Source organism: Myotis yumanensis, unplaced genomic scaffold (assembly GCF_028538775.1).
Source record: "Myotis yumanensis isolate MYYU_CA2020_CCGP unplaced genomic scaffold, mMyoYum1.0.hap1 SCAF_3, whole genome shotgun sequence".
In the NCBI taxonomy this organism is placed as follows: Eukaryota; Metazoa; Chordata; class Mammalia; order Chiroptera; family Vespertilionidae; genus Myotis; species Myotis yumanensis.
This window is the reverse complement of record NW_027223754.1, coordinates 107,259,181-107,277,815: the sequence shown is the minus strand read 5'-3', so window position 1 is coordinate 107,277,815 and position 18,635 is coordinate 107,259,181. Positions and strand designations below refer to the sequence as shown.

At 40.7% G+C, this 18,635-nt stretch overlaps 1 pseudogene; it reads right to left on the bottom strand.

Annotated features, from left to right (window-relative positions):
- Positions 1-2,718: 2,718 nt before the first annotated feature.
- LOC139006279 (procathepsin L pseudogene) lies at positions 2,719-3,842 on the bottom strand (annotated as a pseudogene).
- Positions 3,843-18,635: the final 14,793 nt, after the last annotated feature.

The window sequence follows — 18,635 nt, the reverse complement described above, 5'->3', positions numbered from 1 at the left end:
GGGAGGCAGCGAATACCAGCATTTACTTTCGCCACTATCTTTGTTCCTGAATACCTTTAGATACCGAATGTTTTTAAAGTGCTGAAGAAATTTAGTGTTATTATTTGCTTCTTTAAAGACTTTCTTTTTCTTGTTGCTTTGAAAGTTTCTCTATTTTGTCTTGTTTGGTGTTCAATAAGTTTGCTAAGATCTTCCTGTGTGTGCCATTCTAGTATTTAGCCTGTGTATGCTTCCTGCTCTTCTTGCATTAATGAGCTGATGCTATTTATCACCTTGGGAACATTCTCAGTACTTATCACTACAAACATTATTTTTGTCTTATTCTCTTTTTTTCCTCTTTCTGGATCTGCAATTACATATAAATTATAACATTTCATTGTATCTCATGTGTCTCAGACAATTTTCCTTATTTTTCTGTCTATAATTTAATTCAGTTATTTTCTTTCTATATATAAAATTAAGTTTTACTTCACAAGGTGAAACTTTATACATACTCTTAAAATATGAAATTTTAAAGTTATTAGGCAAGGCAATCATACAAAGCTGTTTACAGCAGCAATTAAAGAAGTGTTAACATTTTACCAGTGTAAAATGTCACAGAATTCAAACCACAACTTGGATTTTCCACAATTCAAGTGCTTTATCCCACTCAATAAGGTGTAGTCAGTTTTAAGATAAAATTCCTCCTGTGAGTATTCTGTTTTCAATCAAGTCTTTATCACACAGTAAGATATATGGCTGTGATGGTGATTCTGCAGTGCTTGTTTCAGCCATCTTTATATAGCCACTAGAGGCCTGGTGCACAGAATTCGTGCACAGTAGAGTCCCTAGGCCTGGCAGGCGATCAGGACCAATCAGGTTTCCCACCTCCCTACCACCTCTCCTCTTTCCCTCACTGCCAACTGGGGACTGCTGGCCAGGGGGAGGCACCGCAGGAGGTTTCAATCCCCAGTTTGGAATGTGCAGGAGGCAGCTGATCCATGATTCTCTATCATTACTGATGTTTCTATCTCTATTTCCCTCTCTGAAATCAATCAAATACATATTTTTAAAATGCAAGGTTTTTAGAGGAAGAAATGTAGGGCAAGGAAGCTATTGGGGAAAAAAGGACAGGGGGGCACTTGAGATATTGCTCACATTTCAAATAGGATAACATAAGGTGGTCCTCAGGGGGTGACAGGTGAGGAGTGGCAGTGGGTGGAGCAGGGTACTGCGGACTGAGGAGCAGGTTATAATGACTGGGGATGTCTGTGACAGTGACACTGAGCATGTGTTGGGGCCGTCGCTGGGATTCATCCCCAAGAGGTTTTGATTCCGGATGGGAGGAGAAACAAAGAGAACAGCCGACCTTTCTTAGCCTAGAAGGTGACACAGGTGGCAGGAGTGGAATGTTCTGCTTCCCTACAAATGTAAACAGTGTTTCCCTGGCTGGTTTGGCTCAGTGGATAGAGCATCAGCCTGTGGACTGAAGGGTCCCAGGTTTGATTCCAGCCAAGGGCACATGCCCGGGTTGCAGGCTCAATCCCCAGTGGGGGGCGTGCAGGAGGCAGCCAATTAATGATTCTCTCTCACCATTGATGTTTCTATCTCTCTCTCATCCTCTCTCTTCCTCTCTGAAATCAATCCTGCCACTCTCTGGCTGTGCTGCAGCGCTATTGGCAGGGAGGCTGAAGCCAGTTCCGAGCAGACTTAGTATACAAAGGGGCGGGCAGGAAGCCGGAAGCCAGAGCTGAGGTGGCGTGACCAGGCAGCACTGCATACACCATGGAGTGGGACGGGGAGAAGCTGTTGGAGCAACTGGCTTTGGAGTCGGAGGGGCTGTGCTTCCTTCATGTCACCGGTGAGTCGCAAGCCATGGGACTAAGGGGATCAGGGTGGGGGGCTCCGCCATGGTATGTGCGTGGTCCTCCATGGTGTGCCAGTCAGGCCGGGCAGGGCCTGGGGAAGCTTTTCCCTCCTGAAGCCACTCTTCCCAGGGTGGCGGTGTCCGACCGCTTTTTTTTTTTCAATTTTTTTTTTATTGGAAAGCAAGCTCTGGATTTGCGGTTCCTGGGATCCCTGAGCCATAGCATGTGCCTCCAGGCCTTGTTGCACCTCCTACCCCTCCTCCTACATTGAGCATCAGCCCAGCCTGTGCCCTTTCACAATCCGGGACCCCTTCAGTGGTTCTCAACCTTCCTAATGCCGCAACCCTTTAATATAGTTCCTCATGTTGTGGTGACCCCCAACCATAAAATTATTTTCGTTGCTACTTCATAACTGTAATTTTGCTACTGTTATGAATCGTAATGTAAATATCTGATATGCAGGATGTGTTTTCATTGTTCACGACCCACAGGTTGAGAACCGCTGCCTCAGACAGGCCTAAACCGGCAGTCAGACATCCCCCGAGGGATGTAGCATTGCGCTAAGTGGCAGGTGGCCAGGGAGGAGCCCAAACCAGGGCCAGGTTCCCCACAGCTCACGCTTATCCTGGCTTCTACGCCTGCTGCCACCACTTGGTAGTGCTGCCACAGATCTCCAGCCATGAGCCCGGCTTCTGGCTGAGCTGCGATCCCCCTGTGGGAGCACACTGACCACCAGGGGGCAGCTCCTGCGTTGAGTGTCTGCCCCCTGGTGGTCAGTGTACATCATTGCAACTGGTCAACCGGTCGTTCTGGCCATTCCAGTCGTTCCACCAAAACAGTCGCTGGCCTTTTATATATCTAGATTCTCACCCTAAACTGTACCCCAGCTGTTATTGACAAGCCAATATTTATTATCTTCTTTTACAACTTCAAAGCTATACCTTATCACCAAATTGCCATAATCCAGGTCTTCACTGCTGTAGTCTGGCTTCTTCATAGAAACTATCCTGGCTTGCATCTATAGCAACAGAAATGGGCCCCACAATTGCCACTGCCTTCATAAGGGACTTATCCTTCTGATGGGTGTCCACAAAGCCAGTGTCATTGGCAACAGAATCCTTGGGCTTGTATTTGCAGGATTCAACCTTTGCACGATATGGATAGGATTTCTCTAAGCCCAAGCCTCCATTGTACTTAACATACTGTAAGGCATTATCCATTAAGCCACAATTGCAGCTCTCATTGCCTTGAGACTGATAGTAATCCACAAGGTTCTGCTCACTCAATGGAATACATCTGCCAATTTTCCAGAACCCCTGTCCTTCTGGTGCACCAGCTGCATTAAAATTCCAACAAGAATTGCACATACCTTGTCATTCACAGTAATTATATAACATTTCTCTTTCCAGTCCACAGATGGGGGGATCTCTACAAGGAGAAGGTCCCAACCACTTTATTTTTCTTATGCTTCTGGTTTTGAAGACCATTCATCACCTGGCTTAATTCTTTTTTTTTTTTTTAAATATATTTTATTGATTTTTCACAGAGAGGAAGGTAGAGAGATAGAGAGTTAGAAACATCGATGAGAGAGAAACATCGATCAGCTGCCTCCTGCACATCTCCTACTGGGGATGTGCCCGCAACCCAGGTACATGCCCTTGACCGGAATCGAACCTGGGACCCTTCAGTCCGCAGGCCGACGCTCTATCCACTGAGCCAAACCGGTTTCGGCACCTGGCTTAATTCTTCATTGGTTATGCTAATAAAGGCATTTATTGCCATGATGAAGCTGTTTCTCTTGGTTGTATCCTGATTGTGCAGGTCAGTTTCATATTTTCCTCCCACAGTGCTCTCCTCCATCCTCTTTATTCAAGTCATATAATTTTCTTTGTGTTGCCTTCCACTGGCTCCATTGTGCATCTAAATTTCCATCAAGTGTGGAGCAGCTGAAGCCATTCCTAAGAAAAGGACAGTCAGGAAGAGTGAAGGATTCATGTTTCAAAAACTGCTTCCTTGCCCTAGCCGGTTTGGCTTAATGGATAGAGCTTCAACCTGTGTACTAAAGGATCCCCGATTCAATTCCAGTCAAGGGCACATGCCCGGAATGTGGGCTCGACCCCACAGTAGGGAGCATGCAGAAGGCAGCCAATCAATTATTCTCTCTCATCATTGATGTTTCTATCTCTCTCTCCCTCTTTCTTCCTCTCTACAATTAATAAAAATATATTTTTTAAAAAACTGCTTCCAGAGGATATTGATGGATGCAGGAAGTGGTCAGTCTGAATCCCAGTGGGTGGGGTTCAGGCTTCCCTGTCTACTAGGCCAGAGCTGGGAAAGGTGCCTCCTGGGGCCACCAAACCCTTCAGTTCCAAGGCTGATTCCCTGGTGGCCCCTGGATATTTTCTATTAACTTTTTTTTACAGAATTAATCTCCTATTACATGAAACTCCTATTACATGAAACTCCTATTACATGAAACTGTAATTCAGGTTGTATTTTTTAACTTCTAGAATTTATACTCATTTCTTCTTACAGATACCAATATTCTATCAAAATTCTACACCATTGGGAGAGAAGCAAGATGGCGGCGATATAGGCAGACGCGTCCCAGGTCTTGTCCCGGAGCAAACGGAGTAAGCAGCTGAAACTAATAACACCCACCCCGAATTGGCAAATTTACTCAGCTGGTGAGACGGTTTGCAGCCGGGAAGGGCAGACCTCCCCTGGAAAGGTTAAAAACCAGGGAGCTGGGCAGGAAAGTTTGCCAGACCTGAGCCCAGAGGGTCGGAGGGAGACCGAATGGCAGACAGCCGCGTCTCTTGGGACAGACACAGACCCTGACCAGGGTAAGGAGTTCCGCGGGTTTGCTGGCGCCAGGAGATTTGAGATTTGGATTTTGTGATTGCGGAGAACTGAGACTAAAGGGGGCATCCTGAGGAACTGATCAGACCATGCAGTGCCCATAAGAGAGGAGCGTTTCCCAGACCATGCAGTGCTGGTAAGAGAGGAGCGTTTCCCAGACCGGTAAGAGAGGAGCGTTTCCGCGGCCGGCCGGCGTTTGTCTGTTTCTTTGTTTTCACTGAACCCTGCTCATAGGACAGTTCGGATACAGACACTCACCTGTGCTGAAGAGAGGGTGAAGGTGCAGACGAGGGGAATCTGGGGAGAGGCTGAGGAAAGAGGGGGAGCCGGAGGAGGTGGCAGCGAATTGAGTGCTGAGACCCCCCTGGGCCCAGGACTGGGGCAGCCATTCCTCCAGAGGGTGGAATTCCTCCCCCCAACCCCCCAGGCAAGGAGCACAGCCACACCCAGATTCCACCCTGTATGAGATAAAGGATTAAAACAAGCTGATTAGTCCCTGGGAGTTACCAGGGTCTGGCCTATAGAGGGATTTTCAGTCCCACCAACAACACAGAGCAGGGTAAGGATTAAAAAAGGATAGAGAAGCTGTATAGCCTCAGAGGCCAACCCCAAAACACTGCCACCCAGAGGCTGAGCCACAAACTGACTCTTAGGGGAATACAAATTAAGGCAGACTGGATCACAAATACGGCCTGCTTTAAAATCAGGACTGTGATTTACAACACGGAGGAACAGTGTAATGCAGGCAAATTCAACACTCTCCTAAATACCTGGCAGGACTAAGGCGAACCAGGCTGAAGAGTAGAAGAACCGAAAGACCATCACTACTGCAAATTTTTTCTTTTTCTTTTTCTTTTTAATTTTTTCACCTTTTTACTAAGAAACCAATTTTTTTTCTCTTTTTCTTCTTTTTCCATCACCTGATTTTACCCTTTCAATTACCACATTTTTATTTTTAACCAGTATTATTACTGCTACCATTTTACCATTTTTTAAAGTGCCATTTTATTTTCTCTTTATTTTCTTTTGGGATTAGTGTTCTCCATTCTATTTTCATCGTTCCTTTAGCATTAATTTTCCCTATCTCAATTTCACCTCTTTGCTAAAACCCTCTTCCTTACTTTTCCCCTTTTGGTGTCCTGTTTCTCTTACCCTATTCCTGCTCCAGACTTTCCCAATTCCCTCTTTTTACCCCCTGTCTAATTCCACCCTACTTATATATCCTATTTCCAATCTACTGCTCTAAATCCTTATACACCTATTCTTTATCCTTCTTCACTTTCCAAACATTTTTTTCTCTCTTTCTATTGTTTTCTTGATTGTTGAATATATTGGGCTTTTTTTTTGTTTGTTTGTTTGTTTGTTTGTTTGTTTTGTTTTGTGTTTTTTCTTCTTTTTTAGGACTGGTTGTGAGGTTGTTTTTCTTTTTCTTTTTCTTTTTTTTTTTTTTTTCTGCTGGTTTTTCCCTTCCCTCCCCCACCCCACCCCGGTTATTTTTGTGCTTCTGTTTTCCCTTACCCCTCTGGATATTATTGGTGGTTTGTAGTTTGCATTCATCTCCAGGGATCTGTTGCTGGAATTTGTTGAGATTAGTGGCAGTTCTATTGGAGTTTGCTCCTCATACCAATAGTCTCTTCCCCGCTTCTACTTCATTCTCTTTTTTCGCTCTCTTTTTTTCCCCCCTCTTTTTTCCCAATTCTATTTTTGCACTCCTTTTTTGTTTGTTTTTTTTCTTATTTTTCTTTTCTGTTCTCTCTTTTATCTTCTTCTCTTCTTTCTCCCTTATCCCCTAATTCTCTTAATTAGGGTGGTCACCTTTATTTGGGGTTATTAATATTGTGAATATACTTGTGTTCAGTGCCTGGTACGTTGTGCCTTGCTCTGTTGTATTTTGTGCCTTTAAATCAACGCAGCAGATCCAAGCAACAGCAGCCCCCTGAACACCGCAGCCTCCTGATCACCACAGCCTCCTGATCACCACACCCTCTGTCTGTGGAACAGCAGCTGTACGTGAAGCCTCCCCCCACCAGCCAGAAGAGCCAACACAGCTGTGAACAACACCCACCAGAGGAGCTGCTGCCAACTGGAAAGCAGCTGCTACCGCAACCGTCTGAGCAGCAACCACAACCCAAGGAGCCCCTGCCACCCAGGGAGCAGCCACTGAACATCTCAACATCTACATATGTCAGCGAGATCAAACATGGGTAGGCAAAGAAACCCCCAAAGGAAAGAAAAGGAGGACTCGCCAGAAAAGCAGCTAAGTGAGACAGAGATATGAAACATGACGGAAAAAGAATTCAGAATAAGGTTCCTAGAGTACATGCACCAGATGTTCAAGAAGCAAGAAGAAACAGATGAAAAACTCAACTACTTATGCAAGAAGCTAGAAGAAACAGATGAAAAAATCAACAACTTAAGTAAGTCCCAAGAAGAAATGAAGAGTGACATAGCTTCAATAAAAAACTCCATTGAAAGTATCAACAGTAGACTGGGAGAAGCGGAGGACCGAATTAGTGAATTAGAAGACAAGGAAACAAAACACACTCAAACTGTACGGCAAATGGAGAAAAAAATTAAAAGACAGGAGGAGAGCCTAAGGGAGCTTTGGGACAACATGAAACGAAACAACATACGAATAATAGGGGTGCCAGAACAACAGAAAGATGAACATGGATTAGAAAACCTATTCAAAGAAATAATATCAGAAAACTTCCCTGAGGTGGGGAAGAAAAAAGTCACACAAGCCCAGAGAGTCCCAAACAAGGTGAACCCGAAAAGACCCACACCAAGACACATCATAATTACCATGGCAAATGTTCAGGATAAAGAGAGAATCTTACAGGCTGCAAGAGAGAGACGGAAAGTAACATACAAGGGATCTCCCATTAGATTATCAAATGATTTTTCAACAGAAACACATCAGGCCAGAAAAGAATGGACGGAAATCTACAAAGTGATGCAAAGCAAAGGACTGAATCCAAGAATACTCTATCCAGCAAGGCTATCATTCAAAATTGAAGGGGAAATAAGAAGCTTCACAGACAAAAAAGGGCTAAGGGAGTTTATCACCACCAAGCCAGCCATGCAAGAAATGCTAAAGGGACTGGTGTAAAAAGAAGAAATATCAAGCTCAGAAAGAAAACAGCCACACACACACACACAAAAAGAAATGGCTACAAACAAGTACCTTTCAATAATAACTTTAAATGTAAATGGACTAAATGCTCCAACCAAAAGACATCGAGTGGCTGAATGGATAAAAAAACATGACCCATACATCTGCTGTCTACAAGAGACCCACCTCATTAGAAGGGACTCACACAGACTGAAAGTGAAGGGATGGAAAAATATCTTTCACGCAAATGGAAGGGAAAAGAAAGCTGGGGTAGCAATACTTATATCTGACAAAATACATCTCAAAGTGAAGGCCATAACCAGAGATAAGGAAGGCCACTTCATAATACTAAAGGGATCAATACAACAAGAAGATATAACCCTGGTAAACATATATGCACCCAATGCAGGAGCACCCACATACATAAGAAAACTTCTGGAAGATATCAGGGGAGAGATCGACAACAATACAATCATAGTAGGGGACTTTAATACACCACTGACATCACTGGATAAATCCGCTAGACAAAAACTCAGCAAAGAAACAGCAATCCTAAATGACTCACTAGATCAGATGGACTTAATTGACATCTTCAGAACACTTCACCCCACAGCTGCGGAATATACATTCCTCTCAGGTGCTCATGGGACATATTCAAAAATAGACCACATATTGGGTCACAAGCAAAGTCTCCACAAATTCAAGAAGATTGAAATCATAAAAAGCTTCTTCGCAGACCACGATGGCATAATGTTAGAAATAAACTACAATAAAAACAACCCAAAATACTCAAACACTTGGAAGCTGAATAGCATGTTATTAAATATTGATTGGGTTACCGATGACATCAAAGAAGAAATTAAAAACATCCTGGACACTAATGACAATGAAAACACAACAATCCAAAACCTCTGGGACACAATGAAAGCAGTCCTGAGAGGAAAGTTTATAGCTCTACAGGCCTATCTCAAAAAACCAGAAAAAATGGTAGTCAATCATCTAACTCTACAACTCAAAGAATTAGAAAGAGAGCAACAAGAAAACCCCAGAGTGAGCAGAAGGAAGGAGATAATAAAGATTAGAGCAGAAATCAATGAAATAGAGACCAAAAAAACAATACAGAAAATCAATGAAACCAAGAGCTGGTTCTTTGAAAGGATAAACAAGATTGACAAACCTCTAGCCAGGCTCACCAAGAAGCAAAGAGAGAGGTCCCAAATAAACCAAATCAGAAATGATAGAGGCGAAATAACAACAGACCCCACAGAAATACAAATGATTGTTAAACAATACTACGGGAAACTCTACTCCAACAAACTAGACAACCTGGAGGAAATGGACAAATTCCTAGAAAAATACAACATTCCAAAACTCAATCAGGAAGAATCTAAAAACCTCAATAGACCAATAACTATGGAAGGAATTGAAGCAGTCATCAGAAAGCTTCCAGCAAACAAAAGCCCAGGGCCAGACGGCTTCACAGGGGAGTTCTACCAAACATTCAAGGAAGAACTAAAACCTACCCTCCTCAGACTTCTACAAAAAATTCAAGAGGAAGGAACGCTTCCAAGCTCATTCTATGAAGCCAGCATCACCCTAATACCAAAACCAGGTAAAGACATCACAATGAAAGAGAATTACAGGCCAATATCCCTCATGAACATAGATGCCAAAATCCTCAACAAAATCTTAGCAAATCGGATCCAGCAGTACATCAGAAGGATCATACACCATGACCAAGTAGGATTTATCCCAGAGATGCAAGGATGGTACAACATCCATAAATCAATAAATGTGATACATCACATAAACAAATTGAAAGAAAAAAACCACATGGTCATATCAATTGATGCAGAAAAAGCATTCGACAAAATCCAACACCCATTTTTGATAAAAACTCTCAGCAAGGTGGGAATAGAAGGATCATACCTCAACATAATAAAAGCCATATATGACAGGCCCACAGCCAACATCATACTCAATGTACAAAAACTAACACCATTTCCCCTAAGAACAGGAACAAGACAGGGATGCCCACTCTCACCACTCCTGTTCAACATAGTACTGGAAGTATTAGCCATTGCAATTAGGCAAGAAGAAGAAATAAAAGGCATCCAAATTGGAAAAGAGGAAGTAAAACTGTCCTTATTTGCAGATGACATGATATTATACATACAAAACCCTAGAGACTCCATCAAAAAGCTACTAGACTTAATACATGAATTTGGCAATGTAGCAGGATACAAAATTAACCCCAAGAAATCCGAGGCATTTCTATACACCAATAGTGAACTTTCAGAAAGGGAGATCAGAAAAACAATCCCATTTACCATCGCACCAAAAAAATTAAGATACCTAGGAATAAACTTAACTAAAGAGGTTAAAGACCTCTACTCAGAAAACTACAGGACGTTGAAAAAAGAGATAGAGGAAGACATAAACAGATGGAAGAACATACCATGTTCTTGGATTGGTAGAATCAACATCATTAAAATGTCCATACTACCCAAAGCAATCTATAAATTCAACGCACTTCCCATTAAAATACCAATGGCCTTCTTCAAAGATCTAGAACGAACTCTCCAAAAATTCATCTGGAATAAAAAAAGACCCCGAATAGCTGCAACGATCCTGAGAAAGAACAAAGTAGGTGGGATCTCAATGCCAGATATCAAGCTGTATTACAAAGCCACTGTTCTCAAAACTGCCTGGTACTGGCACAAGAACAGACATATAGATCAGTGGAATAGAATAGAGAGTCCCGAAATTAGCCCGAACCAATATGCTCAATTAATTTTTGACAAAGGAGGCATGAACATACAATGGAGCCAAGATAGTCTCTTCAATAAATGGTGTTGGGAAAATTGGACAGACATATGCAAGAAAATGAAACTAGACCACCAACTTACACCATACACAAGAATAAACTCAAAATGGATAAAGGACTTAAATGTACGACAGGAAACCATAAAAATTCTAGAAGAATACAAAGGCAACAAAATCTCAGACATATGCCAAAACAATTTCTTCACTGATACAGCTCCTAGGGCAGTTGAAACTAAAGAGAAAATGAACAAATGGGACTACATCAAAATAAAAAGCTTCTGCACAGCAAAAGAAACCATCAACAAAACAACAAGAAAACCCACCTCGTGGGAAAACATATTTGCCAACGTCATATCTGATAAGGGCTTAATCTCCAAAATTTATAGGGAACTCATACAACTTAACAAAAAGAAGATAAACAATCCAATCAAAAAATGGGCAAAGGATCTAAATAGACACCTTTCAAAAGAGGACATTCAGAAAGCCAAGAGACATATGAAAACATGCTCAAAGTCACTAATCATCCGAGAGATGCAAATCAAAACAACAATGAGGTACCATCTCACACCTGTCAGAATGGCCATCATCAACAAATCAACAAACGACAAGTGCTGGAGAGGATGTGGAGAAAAAGGAACACTTGTGCACTGCTGGTGGGAATGCAGACTGGTGCAGCCACTATGGAAGGCAGTATGGAGGTTCCTCAAAAAATTGGAAATGGAACTCCCATTTGACCCTGTGATCCCACTTCTAGGAATATATCCCAAGAAACCAGAAACACCAATCAGAAAGGATATATGCACCCAGATGTTCATAGCAGCACAATTCACCATAGCTAAGATCTGGAAACAGCCTAAGTGCCCATCAGTAGATGAATGGATTAGAAAACTGTGGTACATCTACACGATGGAATACTATGCTGCTGTTAAAAAGAAGGAACTCTTACCATTTGCAACATCATGGATGGAACTGGAGAGCATTATGCTAAGTGAAACAAGCCAGTCAATGAAGGAAGAATACCACATGATCTCACTCATTCATGGATAATAAAGACCATTACAAACTTTTGAACAATAATAGATACAGAGGCAGAGCTGCCTCAAACTGATTGTCAAACTGCAGTGGGAAGGCCAGAGAGAGTTGGGGGGCAGGGGGGAGGGGAGTAAGAGATCAACCGAAGGACTTGTATGCATGCATATAAGCATAACTAATGGACATAAGACACTGGGGGGTAAGGGAGGGTAGGGGTTTGTCAAGGGCGGGGGGGGAAAAAAGGACACTTATGTAATACCCTTTGTAATACTTTAAGCGAAAAATAAAAAAAAATAAAAAAATAAAAAAAAAAATACACAAGCCTAAAAAAAAAAAAAAAAAAAAAAAAATTCTACACCATTAATTTACTTATTCATTTTTTTTTTGTTTTCTTTATCAGTTACCAGAAATATATTAAAGTCCTTGTTTCCAACTCTAGTATCTGAATCACTAGGTCTGTTTATTTTGTTTACTGCTTCTCTTAGATTCAGTCATGGGTACTGAGCATATAGAAAATCTCTAACAGATTTGTTGTGAACAAACTACTCTAAAATAAGAAAGTTTATTTATTAAAAAGTACATTTATAAAATAGTTTTAAAGGAGGAACTTTGAAGATTAAAAAATGGCATATCATGTCTGTTTTCCCTATTCCTAGTATATAGCCAGGCATAAATTATTATATAGCTAGGTGTCAGGCTAAAGTGAGTTTTCATTACATGAAGACTTAATATTTTTCTACTTGTACATAAATGTGAATAAATTATATGCAGGATAACCTGTGCCAACCAAAGTCAAACGCAATTGATTATATTTGTACTCTAACATAATTTCACTAAATCTGATCCATACACTTAGCATGTAGGCTATTTGAAAAGAGTGGTACATGAGTTGAGGGAGAATTTATTGAAATATGCTAAGTATACAAATATTTTTAATATACTTCTAATAACATGTTACTTCTAGCTTGGGAGTTCCTTCTTTTGTTGTGCCCAGATTTCAAGATTCCCAAGAAACCACATCAGGGAGCCAATTCGATGCAAAAGCATAAGAATCTGTATTTCAAGCTAGCTTGGGCTCCCCATCCACCAGGCTCACCGACATCAAGGCAAACCAAGTGGCTGAGCGAGCGAACCCCGCCTGAAGACCGGTTATATAGGGGGGGGTTGGAGTAAGGGGAGGAGAAAGGACTGTGCTCTGCCGCCTAGGTGTGGCTAGCAGAGTAGGACGTAGCCCCTACCGTGGGGCAACCTAGCCCTCGCCCTTTCACTTTCACCATTAAATCCCTTTCGATATAACCTTTGATACACAAAAATGTATGCAGTATATGTTTTATAAAAACTTCTGCTTTTTCTTAACACATGGCTTTTATACTACAATATTAAAATCTACATATGAGTCATTTTATATTTGCTTATTAGGACAACATTGCTCTCAGTTAAGCACTTATCTATAATTTTTACTGGAATGGCAATTTTGTAACTATGAAAGTTTCAACACTTTTGTTCTTAGTTTAATCACTCATTTTTTTTTTAAATATATTTTATTGATTTTTTACAGAGAGGAAGGGAGAGAGATAGAGAGTCAGAAACATCGATGAGAGAGAAACATCGATCAGCTGCCTCCTGCACATCTCCTACTGGGGATGTGCCCGCAACCAAGGTACATGCCCTTTACCGGAATCGAACCTGGGACCTTTCAGTCCACAGGCCTATGCTCTATCCACTGAGCCAAACCGGTCTCGGCTAATCACTCATTTTTAATAATCTTTAAATTATCTCCTTGTCCAGTAATTTTTCAACTTTATAATTTTTAAAATGTTATTTCAAGAAAGACTATAAAATATTTCCATTTAAATTAAATATTTTACCTTAAAAAACAAGAAAAATATAATTTTCACTTTGTGTGCTAAATACATGGGTGAAGTTGAACAAATGGAGGATTTCACTCCTCTCCAGACTCTCATGTATTTCTGTCTCCTTGTAGTTTAAATTTCAGATGTCATCAAATTAAATTTATGTGCAGTGGAAATAATCCAATTTATCCATCTTTCATCATTGAGAAAACCAACTTACTACCTTCAATGTTGCTATGAATTCAGTGCTCCAGGTAAGAGCTTCATTCCCATGCAGCATTCTTTCAACTCTGTGGGTCACTGGCAGAGTTAGTTACTAAAGGATCTTGAGGTGGTGTGTGTTTTTTCCTCTAGATAAAGAATCACAAAAAAAGATTCCTGAGAGAACCAGACACAGAGAAGTTGACTCGTGCCTCCAAGCAGTGTAATTTAATATTGGGGTGAAACATCCAGTGTTAGGTTCTTATCATCAATATTTCTGAAAAAAAAAAAAAAAATACAGACCTTACAACAAAATAACATACTTTCTTGCTGGAAGCCAATTCCAGCATGACAGCAGGGCTGAATCTGGGAATGGCTGATGGCATTTCCCCAAACCTGAATAGGATACATTAAATTGATTGTTTGCTGCCAGACAGCTAAGGGCATCTTAATCTACATGTAATATTGCCTCCTACTGGCCAAACACCTGAACAGCCTTAGGCTAATTCTCCCTAATGACAATGGACTCTGTATAGGAAACCCTGACCCTTTGAAGTGTATATCTCTGCCTTGCCTCAGGACAATTTGTGTTAATAAAAAGAATGGGGTCCTGAGACAAGGAGATCTTAGTTTCCTTTAAACTAGGCTCCTTTGACCCCCAAATGCCTTTCAAAATTATATTTCATCTCTGGACTATTAGACACACAGCCCCTTCTCCAGATTTCCTGAACCCTTCTTAATGCTGGAACAAGAACCCCGGCACTTTCTTAACATAATTTATAAAATATAAGGAGTGGGTTGAGCAATTATGCAGCCTCTAGCATTTTACATTGCAAATAGAAGTAAGCCAGATTCAAAAATTACTTACAGCTCCCTCAGTCAATCACATAAGGGTACTGCTGAGAAGATCTAAATATCTTAGCCACAACAAAGACAACTATTTTCAGGGAGGAAACTACAGACATAAAATGCTCAAAGCTGCAACTGGCCCCAGAAGGGCTGCACCCTGGGAGAGAGAACAGTGTGCCTCAGCAAAACAAAACCCATTGCCTAACTCCCCAGTGAGGAAGGAGGCAAAGCAACTATTTGTAGACAACAGCTATCCAGGGAGTCTCAGGGCACAGAGATGGCACAGCCCCACACTTTTGAATAAATACACAGGACATACATCATTGGCTTTTCTCCAAAGCCCCACATTTGACTGCTGGCAGCAGGAAATGAACGAATGGTAGCTGGTGGGCACAGGGGAGGAAGAAAAGAATATGCTTAAGAGTCTCAGAACACAAACGACAAAGCTGCCTGCTTTGGGCATATATACAGGGCCCACCTCCCTATTTTCCTGCTGATAGAAACTGCACAGGCCACACTGGTCAGGACAGGAGAAATGCTATAATCCAGAGAACACCAGAAAACCTTTCTACACGTCAAGCCGCTTCAGGTTGGAGCCTCATTTAAAGGCCTGGATGAAGAAGAGCTTCTGCGTTGGTGAACATGTGAGATTTGGAGAGAATGGTGCCCTTAGAAGGAACAAAGAAGCTCTGTGCCCTTTTTCCATACCTTGCTCTGTGCATCTCTTCTGTTTGGCTCTTTGTGAGTTATTTCCTTCTTAAAAAAATAGTAATCTAATGTTATCTAAAGTGTTAAAGGTCAAAGAAGAAGTCCTAAAAATACACCAAACTCTTTAATAGACAAAAAGCATCTGCATTTAAAGTAATGTTCTTGAGAAATATAATGAAAAGACTGTCTTTCAAATTCTTTTCAAGTTTTCGGACACTTTCATGTTTAAGAAAGAAAACCCTTTCTTTCCAATGATTTGAACAATGAAAGCCATCCAATAGTGAAAGAGTGTGCCGGGGATGACCAGTGGCCCCTGAATGATGGATGAACAGATTACTCAGACACAGTTTAACTGTGAAAGAGAGGGCTAATGGGCTCCTGGCTCTAGCAGCCAGAGCAGCCTTGATTGCCTGCCTCATTAGCCTTTTATTGCAGTTTTATCTTTAGATACAATCAGTAGGGTGAGTAATCTTGAGAGGATGCATGTGTTTACATTGTCCTCTAGGCAAGGGCATCCAGGGATTAAGCATAAGGATTCCAATAAACACCCAGGAGTCTGCAAGGAATAATTAGGGGCACCGCCTTTCATACTTCCCTAAGTCTCCTGAAGTCGGATTTCCAACAAACAGGGCAGGCAGCCTTCCACACATTTCTCTTTTATCAGAATGTCCTCCTTACAAACTTTCCAACCAAGTCTCATGCTTCCCAACATCTCTCCCTTTTTTGTTTTGCTGAATGTAGATGACAGAGGGAGGTGGTGAACTTTCTGCTTTGGAATGTCAGGGTCCATGAAGCTCATTTACTGCTCCAGTTCCGATTTTACAGACTATAAGAAAAACAAAAATAGCAATGGTTAGTTATCTGGAATGCATGGAGTGTGAGTACGCTCCAATAATTGCTCAGCCTCTGCAGTCTGCTTAATCATTCTGCAGGTTATTCCAGGGGCTATCTGGGTCTGGTGAAGGTGCAACATTCAATTTTGTGGAATCCCCAGGCTCAGATTCTTCATTTCTGGAAGAGAATTGGTCCCGTGCCATGCCATGGTAAGGTTTAATCTGGAGAGCTGGAATCCACAGCAGTCCTCTGGGGGTGGAAACATACGCATATCCTCTCCCCGATGTTAATGATTCATTAGGTCCCATCCAGTTATTAGTGTCCACATCTCTCCAACAGACTTGTGGTTTCTGAGATGGAGTTAGTGAGGACTGAAAATTATCATTCAAATTCAAAAAATTAAGGGTAAAGAGTTCTTTAGATAGTATTATAGCCGGGTCCTTGAGTCCCATATTCCCCCTTTTTTGTTTTACTAGCATACCCTTCAGTGTAGCCTGTGCACATTAAATGATGATGGCCTGCCCTAGTGGATTGTAAGGGATTCCCATGGAATGCTGGATGGACCAAGTACTTCAAAAGGCAGTGAAGCCATTGGCTGTTATAAGCAGGCCCAATTTCAGTTTTTATCTTGGTTAACATAGCTACAATTGGAAAGAGGTCTCATTAAATTAATGCAAAGAAATGTACTGCCACTTATTAAGAATTGCCAAAATACTGGAGAAACAGGTAGGGAGAGAAATGTATAATTTACCAAATTTGTGTTAAAAATGCTTCCTTATACCTGAAAAACAAAAAGTTTAAGAATCACCAATACTTTCAAATGACATGGAATCTTGTCCTTTCTGCAAAACACAATATTCCAGAATAACAATTAAAGCTTAAAATGGAAGCATAATATGGTTATTATTATTTGACAAAGCATCCCATATACTTTAAGCAGAAAATTTTCCTTCATGGCAGAGAAATAAATATTTGAAGCATTCCAGGGCCTATTGGGATGATTCAAAGCTAATTCTAGGTCAAGAAAAAGTTTCTTAAAATCCAAACCCTGGCCCTGACTGTTTTGGCTCACTGGATAGAGCGTCGGCCTGCGGACTGAAAGGTCCCAGGTTCAATTCTGGTCAAGGGCATGTACCTTGGTTGCAGGCACATTTCCAGTAGGAGGTGTGCAGGATGCAGCTGATCGATGTTTCTCTCTCATCGATGTTTCTAACTCTCTATCCCTCTCCCATCCTCTCTGTAAAAAAATCAATAAAATATATTAAAAAAAATCCAAACCCTAGAAGGATTATTAAATTTATGTTATCAAAAGACAGACACAAACATAGGCTAGCAAACTTCAGTTCCCATGATTAAAAGATGGCCTTTTTGTAAAAAAAAAAAAAAATACCTGATTAATATGAAATATAACCATTTTAATAATTTATAGAACTTTTGATTCCTGGGTAGAAAAGCAGGAAATATATTTTCCCTATTAACAGATTAGTTTATTCTCTAACTTCTTTGGTCCTTGGGTGTGGTCAGCAAATGACATTAATTGGATTTCTGCTATCAGTGTCCCTGAGTACATTGACATAAGCTATTTACCATTTGGTTAGGGAGGCAAAGTGCAAATCATTTACTCTTAAGTGTCCTTGGATTAAGGAAGATAGGATTTAATAGATGGCTCCAAATTGCTCTTTAACTGTCTTAGTTTCCCCATTCTACTTTTCCTGGCTTACTGGCCTGTGTCATTTACATAACTTCCTTTTGACATGTCTCTTCACAAAATTCTACAACTTTCACAAACTTTCTACAGCTTCACAAATCTTTCTTCAGAAACCTTACAACTTTCAAAAATAACCAGCTTTAGAATCCACTTTCTTTTTCCTTCAAAATGCATCTCTGAGCCTCATGCTTTATTACACCAAAACCATAATTTCTAATTAGTTAGAATTATTAACTCTTAGAAACCTTAACTTTTAAGTGGCATGTAAGTAATTAACACTCCACAGATTAACAATACATTCACATTTTAAGAGATATTGCAAATAAAATACAGGACTTGTTCATTAACAGATTCAAATCCATCCTCTAGATTCTCCATAAGAGGCAAACTCAGATTAATTAATGTTTCAGTACTATTTAATACAGCAAACTGCAAAGTTTTAAGTTACCAAACACTTTTGAAAATGATGTTTAGGCATATATAATTACCACTGAAAAAGCTTTATCATATACCCTTAATTTTAGATATATTTATTTTGTCTTAACAACTTTGAGATTTTAAAGCCAATTATTATTACCCAAGGCATTTTCCTGAAAATTTTGTAACAGAGATAACTCACTGGCCTTCAATGACTTTAATGTTAAAGTGCTATTTATTATTATTATTTTTTTACAAAAATGGGAGTGGTCCCCCACTGCTATTTCTGAAGCTTGCTAGAAGGCACTTCTACAAGTTTGATCCTCCTAGGAAAAAGACTTGAGGGGTTTAAATGATTATTTACCATATTCTTTTCTTTCTGA